The sequence below is a fragment of the Caretta caretta genome, chromosome 20 (genome assembly GCF_965140235.1).
Source record: "Caretta caretta isolate rCarCar2 chromosome 20, rCarCar1.hap1, whole genome shotgun sequence".
Classification (NCBI taxonomy): Eukaryota; Metazoa; Chordata; order Testudines; family Cheloniidae; genus Caretta; species Caretta caretta.
In genome coordinates this window covers 8,781,638-8,804,423 of record NC_134225.1, presented here as the reverse complement: position 1 = coordinate 8,804,423, position 22,786 = coordinate 8,781,638, and the positions used below count along the sequence as shown (strand labels likewise).

Here is a 22,786-nt window from a genome sequence, read left to right as displayed (position 1 = left end):
CAGACTCCAGCGAGAAACTGCTGAATTGGAATTCATTTGCAAATTGGATACTATTAATTTAGGCTTAAATAGAGACTGGGAGTGGCTAAGTCATTATGCAAGGTAGCCTGTTTCCTCTTGTTTTTTCCTCCCCCCCCCCAGATGTTCTGGTTTAACTTGGATTTAAACTTGGAGAGTGGTCAGTTTAGATGAGCTATTACCAGCAGGAGAGTGAGTTTGTGTGTGTATGGGGGTGGGGGGGATGTGAGAAAACCTGGATCTATGCAGGAAATAGCCGGACTTGATTATGTAAAGAGTTGTCACTTTGGATGGGCTAGCACCAGCAGGAGAGTGAATTTGTGTGGGGGGGTGGAGGGTGAGAAAACCTGGCTTTGTGCTGGAAATGGCCCACCTGTTGATCACTTTAGATAAGCTATTACCAGCAGGACAGTGGGGTGGGAGGAGGTATTGTTTCATATTCTCTGTGTGTATATAAAGTCTGCTGCAGTTTCCACGGTATACATCTGATGAAGTGAGCTGTAGCTCACGAAAGCTCATGCTCAAATAAATTGGTTAGTCTCTAAGGTGCCACAAGTACTCCTTTTCTTTCTGTCAAACTAGGGAAATACAACCTAGATAGAGCTATTATAAGGTGGGTGCAAAACTGGTTGGAAAATTGTTCCCAGAGAGTAATCATCAGTGGTTCACAGTCGTGATGTGGGGTCCCACAGGGATCAATTCTGGGTCCAGTTCTGTTCAATATCTTCATCAATGATTTAGATAATGGCATAGAGTACACTTATAAAGTTTGTGGACGATACAAAGCTGGGAGGGGTTGCAAGTGCTTTGGAGGACAGGATTAAAATTCAAAATGATCTGGACAAACTGGAGAAATGGTTTGAAGTAAATAGGATGAAATTCAATAACGACAAATACAAAGTACTCCATTTAGGAAGGAGCAATCAGTTGCACACATACAAAATAGGAAATGACTGCCTAGGAAGAAGTATTGCAGAAAGGGATCTGGGGGTCATAGTGGACCACAAGCTAAATATGAGTCAACAGGGTAACGCTGTTGCAAAAAAACCAACATCATTCCGGGATGTATTAGCAGGAGTGTTGTAAGCAAGACACGAGAAGTAATTCTTCCGCTCTACTCTGCGCTGATTAGGCCTCAACTGGAGTATTGTGTCCAGTTCTGGGCACCACATTTTAGGAACGATGTGGACAAATTGGAGAGAGTCCAGAGAAGAGCAACAAAAATTATTAAAGGTATAGAAAACATGACTTATGAGGAAAGATTGAAAAAATTGGGTTTGTTTAATTTGGAGAATAGACTGAGGGGGGGACATAACCGTTTTTAAGCACATAAAAGGTTGTTAGGAGGAAGAGGGAGAAAAAAAATTCTCCTTAACCTCTGAGGATAGGACAAGAAGCAATGGACTCACATAGCAGCAAGAGCAGCTTAGGTTGGACATTAGGAAAAACTTGCTGTCAGGGTGGCTAAGCACCAGAATAAATTACGTAGGTAGGTTATGGAATCGCCATTATTGGACATTCTTCAGAGCAGGTTAGACAAACACCTGTCAGGGATGGTCTAGATAATACTTAGTCCTGCCATGAGTGCAGGGGACTGGACTAGAAGACCTCTCGAGTTCCCTTCCAGTCCTATGATTTTATGATAGCGGATGATCAAAAGACACCGTTAAACTTTAGCGATAAGTATCCCATTCTTTTGTCGGGAAAAAAGGGCTATCCAAAGCAACACCAGCAGTCTCTCTGTTTTTCTTGCTCTTGATTTTTTTTGGATCAGCATGATCCAGTGAATGGGAGAGAGCTCAAGTGCAGAATTACTTTTTGGGATGGGAGAAACTGACTAGACTAGTCAATGAATTTTGACTGCGCAAAACTTCCACAGAAGTTATATGTGTAGATCATTCAAAACTGTCAAGCATTTACCATAGAAGATAAGCATCTTGAGTGACTTTTTGCTTTGGCTAGATAGAAGTATATTGAAATGTCAAGAAATCTTGTTGACTCCCTGTTAACTCAAGTTTTTTGTGCACACATGCAGTGTTAACTCAAGTCCAGTTAAATGAGTTAAGGGATCACATACCACAGTGGTAATCGGTGAACAACAATCTAGACCAGAGATACTCGGACTAATCTTGATTAAAATTAATCTTGATTAATTGCACAGTTAAACAATAGAATACCAATTGAAATGTATTAAATATTTTGGATGTTTTTATAAATTTTAAAATATACTGATTTCAATTACAACACAGAATACAAAGTGTACAGTTCTCACTTTATATTATTTTTATTATAAATATTTGCACTGTAAAATAGAAGTACTGTAGCGCAATCTCTATTGTGAAAGTGTAACTTACAAATGTAGATTTTTGTTACATAACTGCACTCAAAAACAAAACAATGTAAAACTTCAGAGAATACAAGTTCATTCAGTCCTACATCTTGTTCAGCCAATGCTAAGAATAACAAGTTTGTTTACATTGACAGGAGATACTGCTGCCTGCTTCTTATTTACTATGTCCCCTGAAAGTGAGAACAGGCATTCGCATGGGACTTTTGTAGCCAGCGTTGCAAGGTATTTATGTACCAAATACAATAAATATTTGTATGCCCCTTCATGCTTCAGCCAACATTCCGGAAAACATGCTTCCAGGCTGACAATGTTGGGGGGGAAAGGGGGTGGGAGGAAAAAAGTGTGTAAATTAAATTTGTGACTGAACTCCTTGGGGGAGAACTGTATGTCCCCCTACTCTGTTTTACCTGCATTCTGCCATATATTTAATGTTATAGCAGTCTCGGATGATGACCCAGCACATGTTGTTTGATTTATGAATACCGTTACTGCAGATTTAACAAAACACAAAGAGGGTACCAATGTGAGATTTCTAAAAATAGCTACAGCAGATGCTTAAATCTTGGGTCAAGTGAAGTGCCATCCAAAATTTGAGAGGGACAAGGTGTGGAGCATGCTTTCAAGAGTCTTAAAAGAGCAACACTCTGATGTGGAAACTACAGAACCCAAATCACCAAAAAAATAATATATAATAATAATAATCAACCTTCTGCTGGTGGCATCTGACTCAAATGATGAAAATGAACATGCATCGGTCCACACTGCTCTCGACTGTTATCAAGCAGAACCCACCATCAGCATGGACGCATATCCTCTGGAATGGTGGTTGAAGCATAAAGGGACATATGAGTCTTTAGCACATCTGGCACATAAATATGTTGGGATGCCAGTTACAACAGTGCCTGTTCTCACTTTCAGGCGACACTGTAAACAAGAAGCGAACACCATTATCTCCTGCAAATATAACCAAATATGTTTGTCTGAGCAACTGGCTGAAGTAGGACTGAGTGGACTTGTAGGCTCTAAAGTTTTACATTGTTTTGTTTTTGAGTGCACTGGAATGCATTACCTAGGGAGGTGGTGGAATCTCCTTCCTTAGAGGTTTTTAAGCCCTGGTTGGGATGATTTAGTTGGGGATTGGTCCTGCTTTGAGCAGGGGGTTGGACTACTAGATGACCTCCTGAGGTCCCTTCCAACCCTGATATTCTATGACCTCATTATTAAGTGTAGCGGGAAACACTTTCGCAAAAGTTATCTTAGTGCACCTACAACAGCTGGTGAATTGTGTCTATCCTGAATCACAGTGCAGATTCAGGGCTGCATCAACTCCAAGAAAAGTGCAGAGCGCAAAACCGACAATTGTACATCTCCTTTGTGGACCTAACAAAGCATTCGACATAGTCAGCAGAGCAGATCTATTTGCAATACTAGAAGAGATAGGATGCCCACAAACCCTTTTAAGTCTTATATGTTCATTCCACAACAACATGAGAGCAACTGTCCAGTCTCATGGGCCCACTTCAGACAGCTTTAAGATGAAAAGCAGAGTGAGGCAAGGATGTGTTCTTGCCCCTACACTCTTTGGCATCTTCTCAGTACTCTTGAACTGTGCGTTTATGGACATGAAAGATGGAGTGTATGTATATCCACACAAGATCAGATGGGAAACTCTTCAACCTGTCCCAACATAAGTCAAAGACCAAACTCAAAAAGATGCTAATCAGTGAACCTCTATTTGCTGATGATGCTGCCCTCATAACCCACAATGAAGATCTACTATAAGAATTCCCGGACCGCCTTTCAAGTACCTGTCAGGCATTTGCTCTCACCATCAGCATCAAGAAAACTGTTCTATTAGGACAGAGAGTTTCACAAGATCATTCAACTACCTTAAATGCAAACCAGCTAGAAGTAGTCCAAAAGTTCAGCTATTTAGGTTCTACACTGACCACCAACCTCTCACTGGATGAAGAACTAAATGTTCGCATTGGAAAGGCTGCCACCACCTTCAGCAGACTAACTAAAAGAGCACGGAACAATTCAAAGCTTACCAGCAAGACCAAAATGCTAGTGTATCAAGCTTGTGACCTCAGCACTCTCATGTATGGTGGGAAAACATGGACAACGTAAGGCTCATCAGGAGTTTCCATCTACATTGTTTACACTGCATACTCAAGCAAGACAAGGTGGGTGAGAATATCTTTTACTGGACCAACTTCTGTTGGCGGGAGAGAAGTTTTTGAGCTTACACAAAGCTCTTTCTGCACTAATACCTGCAGTCATCCACATTCATCTGAACATCTGACTACAATCACTACAGACAAGAGTCAACTAGTTTGTGAAGAAAAACAAAGCCAATTCGGCTAAGATTAAGAAAGCTTTGCAGAACAGAGTAAATGCCGATTCTGCACACATGCTAAATCTACTGTCAAAAGATTTGAAAAGATAGGTGAGATACTATCTATGCTCCTGATTGCATAATGGACTCCTGTATCCCCACAGACTTCAACGTTTCTTTGCACAAGTACAGGGATCCACCAACACAGGACCTTGATCATACAACTGGATTTCTGATTAAGTTATTTTTCAACAGCCACTTTACAGCTTCCAAATACAAAAACAGAAAGGTGGCAGCACATATGTCACATCTCAAGTAATAAGGTGAAAAACTTGTAAGCAAGCTGCAGAAGTATGTTTCAGACTAATCCAAGTGAATAAAGATCTATGAAGAATGTAGACTGAGTGTTCCTCTACGCTTACAAGGCTGCAACTGCGCCACTGCAGTGCTTCAGTGAAGACACTACCTAAAAAAATGGGAAGGCTTCTACTGTCGGCATAGGTAATCCACCTCCCCAAGAAGCATTAGTTATGTCAACAGGAGAAGCCCTCTCATCGACACAGTGCTGTCTACACCAGGAGTAAGGTCAGTATAACTGTCAATCAGGGATGTGGATTTTACTGGCCAGAAAAAATTCACTAGAAAATTGTTCAAAATACTGAAGCCAGTAGTAACGGTTTTGTATAGAGAAGTTCGTGTTCCATTGCTGAAGCTACTGAAGCATGGAGGAAGACGAACAATTATTAAAATGCAGAACATGCATTTTATCATTAATTGCAAGTATTATGTGGTACTCCTCATTATTTTCTAAAATATATAAACAATTTCTGCATGTGCTGGTTCCACTCACAGCAGCAGAACCAAACACCTGCATTTGACTATTTAGATTAATAGGTTTATGATGAAAGTAGGTTTTCTGCCAACAATAGTTGAACTGCAAGCCAGCTGCCTCAATTTAAAAAAAGTCTTGTTCACCAGTTGAGTACTGTAACAGCTATCCAGTAATGATAATCTCATGTACATGATCATGAAAGTAGTGTCAATTAACTGCTAAGGGTTCTGTCAGCTCTGAATGAGTATTTTCATCATTTCACCTGGTGCACTTAAAGATTAGAAAACTGCATCAGGACAACTTCAAAGTTGATTTTTGTTTTCAGCATTTTATTTTTGAATGACTTCAGGACCCCCTCTGTGAATTTCAATAACTGGATGCAACAGTAACAACTCTGACTTTTGCTCATTAACTGTAATTGTTTAAAATGTTACATTACTGATATTAACATTTTGCAAGATTGTATGTATAAAAAAATCAAAATTTTCAACTTTGTTAACATCTTGAAATACTAAGCTTTTCAAGGTTAACAATGACGCAACTTTCATAGTGACAAAGATTTTATTCCACTTCGTATGAATAAAAATTTTCAATAAAAACTGTATTAAGGCTCCATTCTGAAAGCACTTATGCTACTGAAATCAAACTAGTCATGCTGTGAAGTGCTTAAGTGTCTGTATGATGGAATTTTCGTTTTTTGCCTGAAGCAGTTTTGTAAAGTTCAAAAATACCTTATCGTAGTGACACTGAACAGTTTAAAACCAGCATTTATAAAACTTAATTCATAATCAACTTAACCTAAAATTGCAAGCCATACCATAAATTTTCAAATTAAGTTGGGGCTTTACAAAGCTAGTGTAAATCAATGATTTTTAAAGTCCCTCCACCATTTTATTCTATTTTTATGAAAAATGTTCTGTAAATACAACAGAGAACCCCACATCCAAAGTAGCCTGCAGAATTCAGTTTACATGCATCTAATAGAACACTAACCATTTATCCATACTATAACAGTATCATACACAACCACTGGTGATTATTCATGATCTTGGCTGTCTGGTAAACATTTGCCATGCATTTGTCAGCTTAATTCTTTCCATCCCAGTATAGTATGCATTTCAAACAAAGATCTATTCTACAGTACATGCACTTCCTACATTTTCCAGCTATTTTCCCAGTCTCCAATCTGTTTTTATAAAATGTGCAATAAGTCTGAACAACACTAAAACTTTAGATTAAAACAACTTTCTACAGAAGCATTGCTAAACAAGAACTTCACGGAAATAAAGTCTCAAAAAAAAAAAGATTTAACAAGGCTTATTGAAAGTTAACTATTTAAGTGACACCTAATTTTTGGCCATTTTTAGTTTTAAGATAAGATATACGGCACTATTTAGGTAAAGAACACAGCGTGAACGTTAGTAGTATTTAAAGGAAGATAAAGCTGTATTCTGACCCATTCTTGACATCAATCCAGTTCTAGGACAGACAATAGTTTTGCTTTACATTATTAACAAGCAGCAGGAAAAGAAAAAAAGTTACTAAAAATAAACAAAATAGTCTTCACATTTTTATATAAACAATTAATGGAACTATGAAAATATAAAAATATTACTGAAATACTTTTGCTTTAGCTTTGAGAGAGGAATTTTAGCCATACTACCAACAGTGCAAGTAGATCTGGCTTCTCTGGTTATCTTTTAAGTAGACTTCACCAGTCAATCACAATGCAATGACAGCATATTCAATAGGCAAATTCTGGTTGTCATGTCTAACTGAAGTTAGAACAGGTTTCAGAGTAGCAGCAGTGTTAGTCTGTATCCGTAAAAAGAAAAGGAGTACTTATGCACCGCTACAGACTAGGGACCGAATGGCTCGGCAGCAGTTCTGCAGAAAAGGACCTAGGAGTTACAGTGGAAGAGAAGCTGGATATGAGTCAACAGTGTGCCCTTGTTGCCAAGAAGGCCAATGGCATTTTGGGCTGTATAAGTAGGGGCATTGCCAGCAGATCGAAGGACGTGATCGTTCCCCTCTATTCAACATTGGTGAGGCCTCATCTGGAGTACTGTGTCCAGTTTTGGGCCCCACACTACAAGAAGGATGTGGAAAAATTGGAAAGAGTTCAGCGGAGAGCAACAAAAATTATTAGGGGACTGGAACACATGAATTATGAGGAGAGGCTGAGGGAACTGGGGATGTTTAGTCTACGAAGAGAAGAATGAGGGGGGATTTGATAGCTGCTTTCAACTACCTGAAAGGGGGTTCCAAAGAAGATGGCTCTAGACTGTTCTCAGTGGTAGCAGATGACAGAACAAGGAGTAATGGTCTCAAGTTGCAATGGGGGAGATTTAGGTTGGATATTAGGAAAAACTTTTTTACTAGGAGGGTGGTGAAACACTGGAATGTGTTACCTAGGGAGGTGGTGGAATCTCCTTCCTTCGAAGTTTTTAAGATCAGGCTTGACAAAGCCCTTACTGGGATGATTTAGTTGGGGACTGGTCCTGCTTTGAGCAGGGGGCTGGACTAGATGACCTCCTGAGGTCCCTTCCAACCCTGATATTCTATGATTCTACTTGTGGCACCTTAGAGACTAACAAATTTGAGCATAAGCTTTCGTGAGCTACAGCTCACTTCATCGGATACATCGTGCATCCGATGAAGTGAGCTGTAGCTCACGAAAGCTTATGCTCAAATAAATTGGTTAGTCTCTAAGGTGCCACAAGTACTCCTTTTCTTTTTGCGAATACAGACTAACATGACTGTTACTCTGAAACAGGTAAGGTGAGATATTACCAGCAGGAGAGCTCGGGGGGGAAAAAACCTTTTGTAGTGATAATCAAGGTGGGCCATTTCCAGCAATTGACAAGAACATGTGAGGAAGGGGGGGGGGGGGGGGTTGAATAAACATGGAGAAATAGTTTTACTTTGTGTAATGACACATCCACTCCCAGTCTTTATTCAAGCCTAAGTTAATTGTACCCAGTTTGCAAATTAATTCGAATTCAGCAATCTCTCATTGGAGTCTGTTTTTGAAGTTTTTTTGTTGAAGAATTCCCACTTTTCGGTCTGTAATCAAGTGACCAAAGAGACTGAAGTGTTCTCCGACTGGTTTTTGAATGTTATAATTCTTGACATCTGATTTGTGTCCATTTATTCTTTTCGTAGAGACTGTCCAGTTTGACCAATGTACATGGCAGAGGGGCACTGCTGGCACATGATGGCATATATCACATTGGTAGATGTGCAGGTGAACCAGCCTCTGATAGTGTGGCTGATGTGATTAAGCCCTATGATGGTGTCCCCTGAATAGATATTTGGACACAGTTGACAAGGGGGCTTTGTTGCAAGGATAGGTTCCTGGGTTAGTGGTTTTGTTGTGTGGTGTGTGGTTGTTAGTGAGTATTAGAAGTTAGAACAGTTTTCTCTCTTCCACACACTACAGTCAGTAGGGATGTCATAAATATAAAGGGAAGGGTAACCCCTTTCTGTATACAGTGCTATAAAATCCTCCTGGCCAGAGGCAAAATCCTTTCACCTGTAAAGGGTTAAGAAGCTAAGGTAACCTCACTGGCACCTGACCCAAAATGACCAATGAGGGGACAAGATACTTTCAAATCTGGAGAGGGGTTGGGGGGAGGCTTTTGTCTGTCTGTGTAATACCTTTGCTGGGAATAGATCAAGGATGCAAGCCCTTCAACTCCTGTAAAGTTCATAAGTAATCTGGCTAGAAAATGTGGTTTTCTTTGTTTCGGCTTGTAAATTCACTGTGCTGGAGGGAATGTGTATTCCTGGTTTTCTGTCTTTTTGTAACTTAAGGTTTTGTCTAGAGGCATTCTCTGTTTTGAACCTGACTGCCTGTAAGATTATCTTCCATTCTAATCTTACAGAGTGTTTCTTTTATCTTTGTTTTGTTCTTCTAATGAAGTGCTGGTTTTTTCAGAATCTGATTGGGTTTTTAGGGTTCTAAGAAACCCAAGTTGGTCTGTGGAGAACTAGGGACTCCAAGTGGTCCTTTCCTTGTTCTTTGTCTAAATCACTTGGTGGTAGCAGCATAATGTTCAAGAACAAGGCAAAGTTTGTGCCTTGGGAAAGTTTTTAACCTAAGCTGGTAAAAATAAGCTTAGGGGGTCTTTCATGCAGGTCCCCACATCTGTACCCTAGAGTTCAGAGTGGGGAGGTCACCTTCCTTTTCCTCTCATACTATCAAATCTCCTTTCCAAAACATGAACCAGCCTTCTTAATAGGAAGTTCTGTTTCTGAACAGACTATTTACACTCAAGGTACATTCTATAATCTAGATAACAATTTGGGGGAAAAAAATCAGTCGTAGTGGGAAAAGCACTGCAGGCAGGAAGAAAATATTAGCCACACAATTTCATATTAGCAGAAATCTCACTGTCAGGGATGGTCTAGAATGATAATATTTAGTCCTGCCATGGGGGGGGGGGAGGAGGGGGAGAGAAGAGTTGTAGAAAAAAGTTAAATGCAAAATTGTTGTAACTGGCTAGTCAAGTTATCTAGTTCACAATATATAAACAGCTATGTCAAGACATTTTTATTCCCTACACTAAATGGACAGTCCACATCAAATAAACCACACTTTTGAATTTTTTTTTAAATTCACTACATCTAAGATTAAAACCAGTAGTTTAAGAAATTCTCTATACAGAATATACCACCAAATACACAGTATAGTCAGTTCCACTGTTTCTATAATCACTGTATAGCAGCTACCACTTGTTTGAGTCTTTCACACCAAGAGAGAACATTTGTCTTTCTACACAAAATGACAAAATCTGAAGAGCCAGTGCAGTAAACAGCACCAGTTTATACTCTGAAGTGCACCAGAATTCAGGTTACTGCTCTTTCAAGAAAAAAAAAGGCAAGGTTCATCAAAAGCACACATTGTTCAAAGTCTCTCTTCCCATCAGGCACATTTAAACCGGAATCAGCGCCTCAATCCGGTTTACGGGACTCTGCTAGTGCCACAGTTGCTGTGCAATCTCAAAGAGGACCTTCCAACGGCAGCTGCTTGCCAGACAGCCAAGCGCCAGCAGGCCGGGGCGAGCTGTATCAGTCGGTTACAGTGAACAAGGTTTGACGCCGAGCTGCCTCCTCCTGCTGCACCAGCATCGCCGCTCCCTCCCCAGCGACCTGCCCCCGCACGGCCCTCCGCAGAGACCGGCCCGGCCCGCCCCATCTCCAGGACCCCCAAGTGTCGGCGATGGGCCCGGCAGCTCGGGGGCAGCCGGGCCCCAGCGCCATGAGGAGCCGGGCCCGATCTACCCGCATCCACCCCGCGGGGGTGGCGGCGGCCCGGCCTAACGGCGCGGAGGAGAGACGCGGCTATCCCACGCCCTGCCGGCGGCGTCGGGGGCCGCCTGGTCCGGGCAGGCGTGACCCACGAAGGAGCCGGGGCGGGCAGAGCCCGTGAGGGTGGGGTGCGTGACCGCCTCACTCACCGCAAGCCGCGGGGCCAGGCCGGGCCGCTGCCTCCACTCAAGAGCCACCGCTTCCTCCTCCGGCTAGATGACAAAATGGCGGCGGCAGGAAGTACCATCAGCTCCGCCGCCCCGCCCCAGGGCCCCTGTTCCCGTACGCTGCGCAATCCGCGTACCGAGCTACCCGTCCCCCGGCGGGGCGCAACGGCCCCAGCGCAAACGGCTCCGCACGCCCAGGCAGCCCGCCTACCAAAAAAGCTTTTCCCCACTCGCCAGAGCACAAGCAACCCTACGCAAACATCGCACTTCCGAAAAAAAACAACATCAGGCTACTCAGGTCGCTGCGCAAATAGCGCTAAAGCCGCTTCGCCTACCTCTCCAGGGAACAGCCGTCCTCAACGAGGAATCGCACCCAACATACGTAAACCGCGGTCCGCGCGCGGGGGTAAGCCCTATCCGCGCAAATCGCGTAGCCTACAGATGGGGCCAAATCTCTCTCCCACGCAAACTCTGCGCCCTATGCCCTGAGTCCGCTTCCCACCGCAATCGGCGCAAGGGAGCCAGAGACGCCCCTACGCACATCACGTAGCATTCTGCAGGTTAACCAGCCGCCAAATGCGCAAAATGCGTAAACACCAGAAAAAGCCGATCCCCTTCCCGTTCTCTTACACCACCTACGCAGATCGCTGGCTCCAGGACGCGGGCGCCGTGAACGGCACAAGAGTTACGCACACAGCGTAGCACCCCCTCCCCCCCACAAGAGGAAAGCGGGTCGGAATACAACGTTGAGCAGCAGGCCTCAGCCAGACACAGACGTCCCAACGAAAACTGAGTAGCCTCCCTGACGCAGCGGCCGCATTACGCAATGCGGATTACGCTATCAGAACAACGTAACCGAGGATGTTGAATACCGACACCCCCACCTCCGCTCGACCGCGCCCCCCAGTCGAGGGAGCCGCTTCCCTCGCGCGCGAACTCGGCTCTCACCTGGGGACGGGCAGGCCGCGCTCTCCACCCTCCCGCCGGACCGGGTGCCGTGGGGCCCGGAGCGGGGGAGGCGTCTCCTCCGCCTCGCACTGGAGAGGGGAGGCTAGGGCGCGGGCCTCCGCGGGGCAGATAAAGAGCGAGGGGCAGCGGGAGGGACCCACAGCGGCGCCGCACTGACCTCACCGCGCAACGCTCTGCGTCGCGGCGCAACAGACCACGCCCCCTCCGCCGGCGACGTGCGTCCCCCCCCCGCTTCCTTAGCCCGGCCCCTGGAGCCCGGGGCCCAAGGAGGAGCCGGGCGCGGGCGGGGCGCGTGGGAGAGAGGTCGGGTCGCTCTGCGCGCGCGGGCGGGCGGGCGCTGCACGGCACTGGGGAGGAAGGGAGCGCTGCGGGGCAGGGCGGGTATTGCGCGGGGGAAGGGCGCTCTTGAGGGTCTGTAGCTAGTTGTGGGGCGTGGGGAAGGGGCAGCTCTGCCGCGCGGGCGGGGGGCGCGCGGGGGGGAAGGGGCAGCTCTGCCGCGGGGGGGGGGGGCGCGCGGGGGAGAAGGGGCAGCTCTGCCGCGGGGGGGGGGGGCGCGCGGGGGAGAAGGGGCAGCTCTGCCGCGGGGGGGGGGGGGGGCGCGCGGGGGAGAAGGGGCAGCTCTGCCGCGGGGGGGGGGGGGCGCGCGGGGGAGAAGGGGCAGCTCTGCCGCGGGGGGGGGGGCGCGCGGGGGAGAAGGGGCAGCTCTGCCGCGGGGGGGGGGGCGCGCGCGGGGGAGAAGGGGCAGCTCTGCCGCGGGGGGGGGGGCGCGCGCGGGGGAGAAGGGGCAGCTCTGCCGCGGGGGGGGGGGGCGCGCGCGGGGGAGAAGGGGCAGCTCTGCCGCGGGGGGGGGGGGCGCGCGCGGGGGAGAAGGGGCAGCTCTGCCGCGCGGGGGAGAAGGGGCAGCTCTGCCGCGCGGGCGGGGGGCGCGCGCGGGGGAGAAGGGGCAGCTCTGCCGGGGGGGGGGCGCGCGGGGGAGAAGGGGCAGCTCTGCCGGGGGGGGGGCGCGCGGGGGAGAAGGGGCAGCTCTGCCGGGGGGGGGGGGCGCGCGGGGGAGAAGGGGCAGCTCTGCCGGGGGGGGGGGGCGCGCGGGGGAGAAGGGGCAGCTCTGCCGGGGGGGGGGCGCGCGGGGGAGAAGGGGCAGCTCTGCCGCGCGGGCGGGGGGCGCGCGGGGGGGAAGGGGCAGCTCTGCCGCGGGGGGGGGGCGCGGGGGAGAAGGGGCAGCTCTGCCGCGGGGGGGGGGGGCGCGCGGGGGAGAAGGGGCAGCTCTGCCGCGGGGGGGGGGGGCGCGCGGGGGAGAAGGGGCAGCTCTGCCGGGGGGGGGGCGCGCGGGGGAGAAGGGGCAGCTCTGCCGGGGGGGGGGGGCGCGCGGGGGAGAAGGGGCAGCTCTGCCGCGGGGGGGGGCGCGCGGGGGAGAAGGGGCAGCTCTGCCGGGGGAGGGGGGCGCGCGGGGGAGAAGGGGCAGCTCTGCCGCGGGGGGGGGGGGGCGCGCGCGGGGGAGAAGGGGCAGCTCTGCCGCGGGGGGGGGGGGGCGCGCGCGGGGGAGAAGGGGCAGCTCTGCCGCGGGGGGGGGGGCGCGCGCGGGGGAGAAGGGGCAGCTCTGCCGCGGGGGGGGGGCGCGCGCGGGGGAGAAGGGGCAGCTCTGCCGCGGGGGGGGGCGCGCGGGGGGGAGAAGGGGCAGCTCTGCCGCGGGGGGGGGGCGCGCGCGGGGGAGAAGGGGCAGCTCTGCCGCGGGGGGGGGGGGGCGCGCGCGGGGGAGAAGGGGCAGCTCTGCCGCGGGGGGGGGGCGCGCGCGGGGGAGAAGGGGCAGCTCTGCCGCGGGGGGGGGGGCGCGCGCGGGGGAGAAGGGGCAGCTCTGCCGCGGGGGGGGGGCGCGCGGGGGGGAGAAGGGGCAGCTCTGCCGCGGGGGGGGGGGCGCGCGGGGGAGAAGGGGCAGCTCTGCCGCGGGGGGGGGGGCGCGGGGGAGAAGGGGCAGCTCTGCCGCGGGGCGGGGGGGGCGCGCGCGGGGGAGAAGGGGCAGCTCTGCCGCGGGGCGGGGGGGGCGCGCGCGGGGGAGAAGGGGCAGCTCTGCCGCGGGGCGGGGGGGGCGCGCGCGGGGGAGAAGGGGCAGCTCTGCCGCGGGGGGGGGGGGGCGCGCGGGGGAGAAGGGGCAGCTCTGCCGCGGGGGGGGGGGCGCGCGCGGGGGAGAAGGGGCAGCTCTGCCGCGGGGGGGGGGGCGCGCGCGGGGGAGAAGGGGCAGCTCTGCCGCGGGGGGGGGGCGCGCGCGGGGGAAAAGGGGCAGCTCTGCCGCGGGGGGGGGGGCGCGCGCGGGGGAGAAGGGGCAGCTCTGCCGCGGGGGGGGGGCGCGCGCGGGGGAGAAGGGGCAGCTCTGCCGCGGGGGGGGGCGCGCGCGGGGGAGAAGGGGCAGCTCTGCCGCGCGGGGGGGAAGGGGCAGCTCTGCCGCGGGGGGGGGGGGCGCGCGCGGGGGAGAAGGGGCAGCTCTGCCGCGGGGGGGGGGGGCGCGCAGGGGGGAAGGGGCAGCTCTGCCGCGGGGGGGGGCGCGCGGGGGGGAAGGGGCAGCTCTGCCGCGGGGGGGGGGCGCGCGGGGGGGAAGGGGCAGCTCTGCCGCGGGGGGGGGGGCGCGCGGGGGAGAAGGGGCAGCTCTGCCGCGCGGGGGGGAAGGGGCAGCTCTGCCGCGGGGGAGGGGGGCGCGCGGGGGGGAAGGGGCAGCTCTGCCGCGGGGGAGGGGGGCGCGCGGGGGGGAAGGGGCAGCTCTGCCGCGGGGGAGGGGGGCGCGCGGGGGGGAAGGGGCAGCTCTGCCGCGGGGGAGGGGGGCGCGCGGGGGGGAAGGGGCAGCTCTGCCGCGGGGGGGGGGCGCGCGGGGGGGAAGGGGCAGCTCTGCCGCGGGGGGGGGGCCGCGCGGGGGGGAAGGGGCAGCTCTGCCGCGCGGGGGGGGGTTCGCGGGGGGGAAGGGGCAGCTCTGCCGCGGGGGGGGGGCGCGCGGGGGGGAAGGGGCAGCTCTGCAGCAGACGGTCACTGCACGGACGGTGGGAGGGAGCCTCTTCAGCCAGCTGGTCATTGCAAGCAGGGGAAAGGTGGCTCTCTGCAGCTGGGTGGGCGCTGCATAGGGAGGCGGTTTCTGCAAGTTGATGGGCATTGTGCAGGTAGGGGGCATGTCCCTGCAGCAAGGTGTGTGCTGCACGAAGAAATGAGGGGAGAGCTCTCATGTGAATAGCGCATCATCCACTGCATGGGGAGAAGATTCTCTTCCCCCAGTGCTGCTGGTTGAATCACTTGCTCTGGAGAATTGTTAGTCCTTCCACTTTCTGGTCTGCTCAGTATCTGTTGACTCTGAAGTCTGATAATGGTGCAAAATGTCTGTGTTAACTGTTTTACTGCTGATCATTTTAGCAGAAAGATCCGTCTATTCTGGCACTGTGGGTGTGACCCCCTACTAGTATCGTGTAATGCCCCTTCATTGATTTGTATGCAGCACTCCCCAGATTGCTGCGGCCCCTGGTAGCCAGGGCTTACTCACACCCAGTACCGGGTTTACCATGGTGGCATGGCACTGGGCCCAGAGTCAGGAGGGGCCCCAGCCAGCCCAGTCCCCTGGCTGGGAGCTGCCCCGCCCCTGCTCTACCCCCTCCCCGCCTCTTTCCCAAAGTCCCCGTCCCTGCTCACCGGAACTGCCCCGCACCTCTTGGGCTGGTGGCCATGGCATCCACCTGTAGGGTTTCTTCCTCCAATCCAGCCAAGCAGCCATCAGGTGACCCAAGTGAGCCCAGCTTGCCTGGGGCTGGTGGGTACAGTGGTGGTTTAGGGGAAGGAGAAGCCCTGACCCCCGCAGGAGCTGTGCTGGTGGGGAGAAGTCCAGACCCCGGCAGGAGCTGCAGGGCTGAAGCCCCCAGCTGCCCTAGTGGCAGAAACTGCAGAGCTGAAGCCCCAAGCTCCCTCTATGCAGAGCTAGCCTGAGCCCCTCTCTCTCCCAATTCCCCCTATGTGGAGCTGGCTCTCATTCTCAGGCTGTGGAGAAGTTCAGCCCAAATCTACCAACCTTGGTATGTTCATTTCCCCCATCATGACACAGCCATGAATGGATTTAACTTAAGAGGCAGGGTCAGCATTAGCTCCATTTGGCAGGTGGGATCTAGGGCTAGGGATCTAGGGTGGGATCCAGAGGTGAAGTGACTTTCCCAAGGCTAAGCAGGGAGTCTGTGGTAGAGCAGAGAACCAAACCCAGAACACCTGGCCCCCAGGCCTGTGCCTTAATCACCCACTGGCAAAACCAAAAGTCAGTACTATGATGGGATGGGGAAGAGAAGGGGATAGGAGAAGTGGGGGCCCAGCATGTGGATCCCCTTGGCAGCAGCTGGGGCTCTCCTGTTAAGCAGGCCCATCAAACCCTCGCCCTGACAAGCCCACCTCCTCTGCATCTGTACCACCCTGATACACCTCCCCATTGAGCCCCAACTACCTACACATGGACCCCAACCTAAATGAAACCCACCTCCCCTGCACGCACACACCCCACCCCACCCCCGAGCTCCAACCACTTTCACTTAGCACCACTGCAGACTCCCATTGCCCCTGTACCTGGAACCTCCCTGTGCATCCAGATCCCGCACTGAGCTGCCCACACCCAGACTGCTCCACACAGAGCCCTCTTACCCCCATGTGGATCCCCCCCACACTAAGTCCCTCTGAGCTTGGATCCTGCTGCCAGGCTGAGCCTCCCTGCCCACATCTGGTTGCCTGATGCAAAAGGAGCAGGGCCCCAGGGTGTTTCTGTGGCAGGCATGGCCCTTGTGCTGTGTCAGGGTCAGGTTAAGCCTCACTGCCAAGTCCCTGTCCCAGGGGGGTGTGGGAGGCTGCAGGGTATTCTCCCACTGCAGTGGCCTGTGCTCGCCACTGCCATGGTGGAGCTTCCACATTTATTTATTGTAAACAAAAAAAAAATTTGCAGAATTTTAAAATATGCACAGAATTCGATGCAGAATTCCCTTAGGAATATGGGGCGCTGTACAGCTGTGATGGTGAGACTGTGAAGAGGATGCTGGACAGTAGGGGATCTGTGGGTGAGGGAGTTAGGCAGGAGGTATGGTGTGCAGAGTGCTGTGCAGTTGTGGTGGGAGGTCAGCGGGAGGGGTCTCTGGGCAGGCGCTGCTGGCATAGCGGGTCCGGGGGCATTGGGCATAGGGATCCGTGGGGAAAGTCTCTGGGTGAGGGGATGCTGGGCATAAGGGCAGGGCACTCGGCAGGGGGGCAGTGTGGAAGGGGCATGTTGGCAGGGCTGGGCAGGCCAGTATATGTCGAGCAGTTGTGGGTTTGTAAACAGTGCCCTTGTGCTGGGCTGAGTGGGGCCACTCCCGCTGCACTGTGCCTCATTGCCCCCAACCGGCCCTTCGCTCTGTGGACCGCCCCCCATCACATGCCCTATTTCCCCAATGGGGGCCCACAAATATGTTTGACGCTGGGCCCACAAAAAGTTAATCCGTCCCGGCTCACACCTCTCAGGATATGTCTACACCAGAGCTGGAAAATGGCATTTCCAGCTGAAGGAGACATACTTGCGTTAGTGCTGATTGAGCAGTGTAGCTCAGGTGGCAGTAGGGGCTAGCTGTCCTGAGGATGTACCTACAATTTCAGACAGGATTGTACTTGAGGAAGCTTGCTTCTTGTGCCACCATGGCTGCGTTGCGAAGTTTCCACCTTTCGGGTCTGGTGTAGGCATCCTGTCAGCCAGAGCCCTGTGCTGAGCATGGGGCGGCACCTCACTTCCCCATCAGGAGCCCCAGCAGTCACGGTGATTCAGGCAGACCATGCTGCCCAGATGCAAAGGCAGAGAGCACCTACTCATGGGGTTGCCAGTTTTGGTTGGCTGTATTCCTGGAGGCTTCATCACATGACGAAATCTTTAATTAAATATTAATCTTTAATTCTTTGAGACTCCAGGACAATCCTGGAGCGTTGGCAACCGTACCCACTCCTCTTTCTCATGCCCAGGCACAGCATGCCCTCTGCTGGCCAGTGTGGAGATAGCCATTGCCCCATCTGCTGCCGAGAGCAGGCCTGCAGGTGTGGCTGAGATCGACATTGAGGGCACAACATGAACTCCCTTTCCTCCTCCCCATTATACATCCACTCTCAAGCTGGCTACAATCTGGTCCCTAACATCTTGGGTCTAATAACTGTTTTGAAGGACTCCAGCTGTTTGGTCTGTCTCCCTAAAATGATCCATGATCTTTCACAGGATCAGCTGTGCCCCTGATCCTCAAGTGCAAACATAGTCATGCCACCGGGAAGGTCGGGCTCAAGTTCTGTGCCTGTGTTCAGGAGGAAGAAATGGAGACACTGCTATGTGTTTGCCAATCTGAGCAGGAGACCTTTAATATGTGGCCTCTTATAGCTATCCACAGCTATGGCATTAACTATTGGCTGTCTGCTGGCCATGTGTGGTGGGGGTGGGGAGAGAAGTGCATCGGGAAATCTCTACCACAGCATTAACTGTGGCTCCCAGATCCCAAGCAGGAGGCAGAGGAGGGGTTGATCTGCAGGCAGTGGGGAAATTCATCCCTAGAGCTCCCTGGGTAAACTCAATTCTGGCATTTTCAAACTTCTGAATGGTTGACTTTCCAGCATTATCATTCTTGTAACAGGCTTTTGATTACTATATTGTCTGTATAACTATGGGACCCCAATCTTAAATTAACACTCAGCAGAGGACTGGATGGCTAAAGGGAGAGACTTTCTCCAGAAGATCACCAGTCTGAGTCCTTCCCAGTTCAACAGGGCCTAAAATTTTTCTCCATTTGCACATGTTCAGAGAGCAGGCACCTCAGCTAGATGGATCCAGAAATTCCCAGAACAAGGTGTGGTAGTTATCTGACATGCTTAGTATCTGTTTCTGAGGCTGTGTAGGAAGTTTTCATTATTGGCAACCCACTTGGGACGCCATACCCTACGCACCCTCTGAGAGCTGAGCCAACCAGAGATAGGGTGGCCAAGCATCCGGTTTTCGACCGGAACGCACGGTCGAAAAGGGATCCTGGCAGCTCTGGTCAGCACCGCTGACTGGGCTGCTAAAAGTTTGGTTGGCTGCAGCAGAGGGCTCCCAGAAGCACCTGGCATGTCCCTCTGGTTCCTAGGTGCAGGGGCGGCCAGGAGGTCTCCACGTGCTGCCCCTGCCACCGGCGCAGGCACCACCAGAGAACCAGCTCTGCAGCTCCCATTGGCAGGGAACCACAGCCAGTGGGAGCTGCGGGGGCGACGCCTGCGCAGCTCCCTGGCTGCCCCTGTGCCTAGGAGCTGGAGAGACATGATGCTGCTTCTTGGGAGCTACCTGAGGTCAGTGCTGCCCAGAGCCTGCACCCCATCTACTGAATGCCATCTACTGGTACCTGAACTCACTATTTACTTATATACATATAGAGAGCACTTCTGTAACAGGCGAGCTCTGAGGGGGGAGGTCTCCCAAACCAAGAAGCAGAGGACAAGGGGCTTCCCCCTTACTTTAGGGTTCCCGCTTGTTGACAAACAAAGGGGTTCTGAAGATAATGATGAAAATTGTGGAAACACCCCATGGGTCATGAACCACCAGTCTCAAACTCAAGTCCATAGGAGCAGCCACACTCCAAGCCCAGCTCCAGTGTGAGGCTCCATCTCTGATGTCTGATTGGTGGAGCCCCAGAGCGCCTAATTGGCCGACTGGCCCTGCTTAAGCCAGCAGCAGGAACAGGAAGCTGTCTGAACAACCGGGCTTCACCCTGCTTTGGACTGTGTGCCTTGTGCTTCCCACCCATGCTGCCTGATATCCTGGCTTGACTCCTGGCATCTGACTTGAGGTTCCTGGCCTCCAGCTTGTTTCCTGTCTCTGACCCCCTGGCAGCTTGACCTGGCCTGACTGTGGTTCCCAACTTGTGGTTCCGATCTCCAGTTTGTCTCCTGCTTCTGACCTCCCGAAATCCTGACCCAGTTGGCTCTTGACTCCTGTCTCCTGGCTGCAGACTTTGACACTGACTACAAGGTCTGAATGCCCATGACCAAGCCATGACACCCTTACAGTGGGATTGATAGTTGGCTCAAACCGGAGACAATTTTCAAAGGCAGGAATAATCCAATGTCTCAGGAATTGCTGTTTAAAAACTAGATGCAACAAAGCTGATGGAGAAGCACCCTTGGTGCTGGGGATATTTCTACCATTGGCCTGTGAACCATACAGGATATTTCAAAATGAAAGGAGGCTCTAGGATCTGGTGCAATGACTTCTCCTGCTGTGTTCGCCACCCAAACACCCTTTGGTCCAGGGTAATGTGTATGGGCCTGTTTTCCAGGTGGGGGAACCAAAGGACAGGGAATGTAAGTGACTTGGAAAAGGTTATAGAGGAAATATGGGGCAGAACTGGGAGCAGAGATCTGATCTCCATTCACTACCCGGAACTTTGGTTAATAAGGAGTTATGGTTGGCTGGCAGTGCCTTGTACCCATCTAGAATGTTGAGTGCAACTAGATTTAAATCTCTGAAAACCAGAAAATAAAGAGGTAAGGTGCATAGCAGCCCTCACCCAACCTTGACTCTGCTCGTGGAGCTTGAAAACGCCACTAGGGCTATACTGTAAGTATGGTTCAGTTAGGACTGCCCTGTAATTAGGAGACATGGGGAATGTCTAAGGGCTTGTCTTTGCTGCAGAGTTAATTCAAGTTAAATTCAAGTGTTGACTGTTATGATTATTGGACCTACAAAGTTGCCATGAGCTCAATTGTAAAAAGTATGTGAAAGTTCATAAAAGTTACAATACCTTGAACAATAGGTCAAGTTGTTTACAATGACAAATATTATAGTAGATGCAAGAAAACCCAACAGAGAAACTAGCAGTCCAAACAACAAGGGCTTACTGATACAATTCAAGGACTATGCCAGATCATACTTAGTAAACAAGAAAATATGGAAACAAAGGTACCTATGCCAAGTTTGGCCTTACAACAATGCATTTAAATGATGGACAAATCAATGAGGATAAAATATGCCACCTACTTTTACTCCTTTTTGGGGTTCCTAAAAAGAGACTTTGGGGAAAAATAGTTTTCTCCCCTCAGCTCATCCCCCAGTCTGCCAGCATTGCAACTCATCTTGACTTATCTCAGCTTCCTCAAGCTTAAGTCAGACAGAGCAGACCAGGCTAACGATTTCCTGGGGCAGGCGGAGGGAGGAGGCCAGCTGGCCTTGTTCTTGTTGAAGAAACTTTGTTTTCACCTATGAGTGCTGAAAGTCACCACACAATCACGACATCCCCTCCTCAGCCCATCAGTGGGACTGTCTTACATGTCTTTGCAGGGTTGGTAGATCCTATATTGTTTCCCCTTCCCTTGTTGTGTTGCTTTTTTCCCTCCCTCTTTTGTCCTATCCCCTCTCGTTCTCTCAGCTTTTTGTATTAATGTAGTGAGATGAGATGACCACAACTGTGCCTTGTCTAAGGAGCAAGAATCCAAATAGATTATGCCCCCAATTAGAGCATGAACAGGGTCCAAGCAGAAAGTGCTAAGCTTGACCTGCCAGCCAAAGCATCCATTCCAAAGTATTCCAAAGATATCAATAAAATCTGTATTCCCCCACCTTTCTCCTGCTCTCTCCTCCACCTTGAGCCTGTCTGTCTTAGAAACAGGAGAAGTAAATACCCTTTACACAGCAGGACTGGAAGTAAAATTAACTCTTCTAACCAACAAAAGGTTGTTCTGAAAATAAGTCTCTAATATTTTGGCTCCCAACAAGAGACTTTAAAGGATTTGATTGTTTCTGTTTCAATATAAATGCTTGTTTTAATTTCTTGTTCTTTCTTGTGTTCGATCAATACACTTTCAGTTTTAGAATGAATGCTTTTGGGTGTTTGCCGAGTAAACTAAGGTCTCTGTAGAACTCTTCCCCCCTCTCCCCCACCAAATCTATCTATTACCATGTGATGTTGGATAGTGAGAGAGTTTATAGTCACCTTAACTCTTCAGGCCTTCAAGATCAATACAATATGCCCCAACTCAAGTCCCATCCTTATACAAAACATCTTAAGGGTGGTGCTGCTTTTTACTCCAGTTGGCTGCCCCGTCAGGGATGTGGGCTATGCTGTTCAAGTTAGCACAGCTTGTCAGCTGCTAACACAGCCCCTCTGTGCAGCTCAAGTAGTATTTCATAGTGTGGCTGTATTTACTTGAGCTGGGCTAACTCCAGAGGAGTTAACTCAGGTGTAGATAATGTCAGTTTACTCTGCAGTGAAGACATTTACCATATGTGCCATGGTGTGTCCCATATAATTATATTATTTCATTCATCTGCTTGCATGCCCACTGCCTTGCACTGTTTTAGGGACAGCTCTATGGACTGGATCAGGAATTACTTACAGTGGGTTCCTACAGTTTCCAGTGTGATAGGATGGAGGTGTCTCTGTAATAGGAAGGATCATGCAGCCTTGTTTCTGTGATGAGTTATGTGGATTCTGCAGGTAGAGGAGCACTATGATCTATTGTTGCCATGGGGATTTCTAGCGGTCTGGTATCAGACATGACAGTGTTACAGGGCAGCGAGAAGTGCAGGTGGTGTTCCAGAGGGAATCCGTAGGCCAAGGGGTGAGGCAGTGCCGCTCATACTTAGCTATTCATTAACCTAGTTCTTGGGCAGTCAATAAAACAGTTACTAACCTGTTCTGTTACTGTTGGTCCTCTAGATGTTGCACATGTCAGTTCCACGTCAGGTTTGTGTGCACCAGAGTCAGAGATTTTTCCTTTAGTGGTACCCATCGTGGTGGCATGCACACACCATCTGCAGCCTTGAGCTG

The 22,786-nt window shown here is 51.1% G+C and overlaps 1 protein-coding gene across 9 annotated transcripts in view; it reads right to left on the bottom strand.

Annotated features, from left to right (window-relative positions):
- The window catches only part of BRD4 (bromodomain containing 4), a 251,052-nt gene extending 238,961 nt beyond the window's left edge, over positions 1-12,091 (bottom strand). For 8 of the 9 annotated variants that reach the window (XM_048834229.2, XM_048834234.2, XM_048834237.2 and 5 more), the window contains exon 1: positions 11,967-12,091. The gene's annotated coding sequence lies outside the window, so the exon portion shown is untranslated. Of the gene's footprint in view, positions 1-11,000; positions 11,114-11,966 lie in introns of those variants that run through there. The other variant, XM_048834231.2, reaches the window with a different exon arrangement.
- Between the last annotated feature and the right edge of the window lie 10,695 nt (positions 12,092-22,786).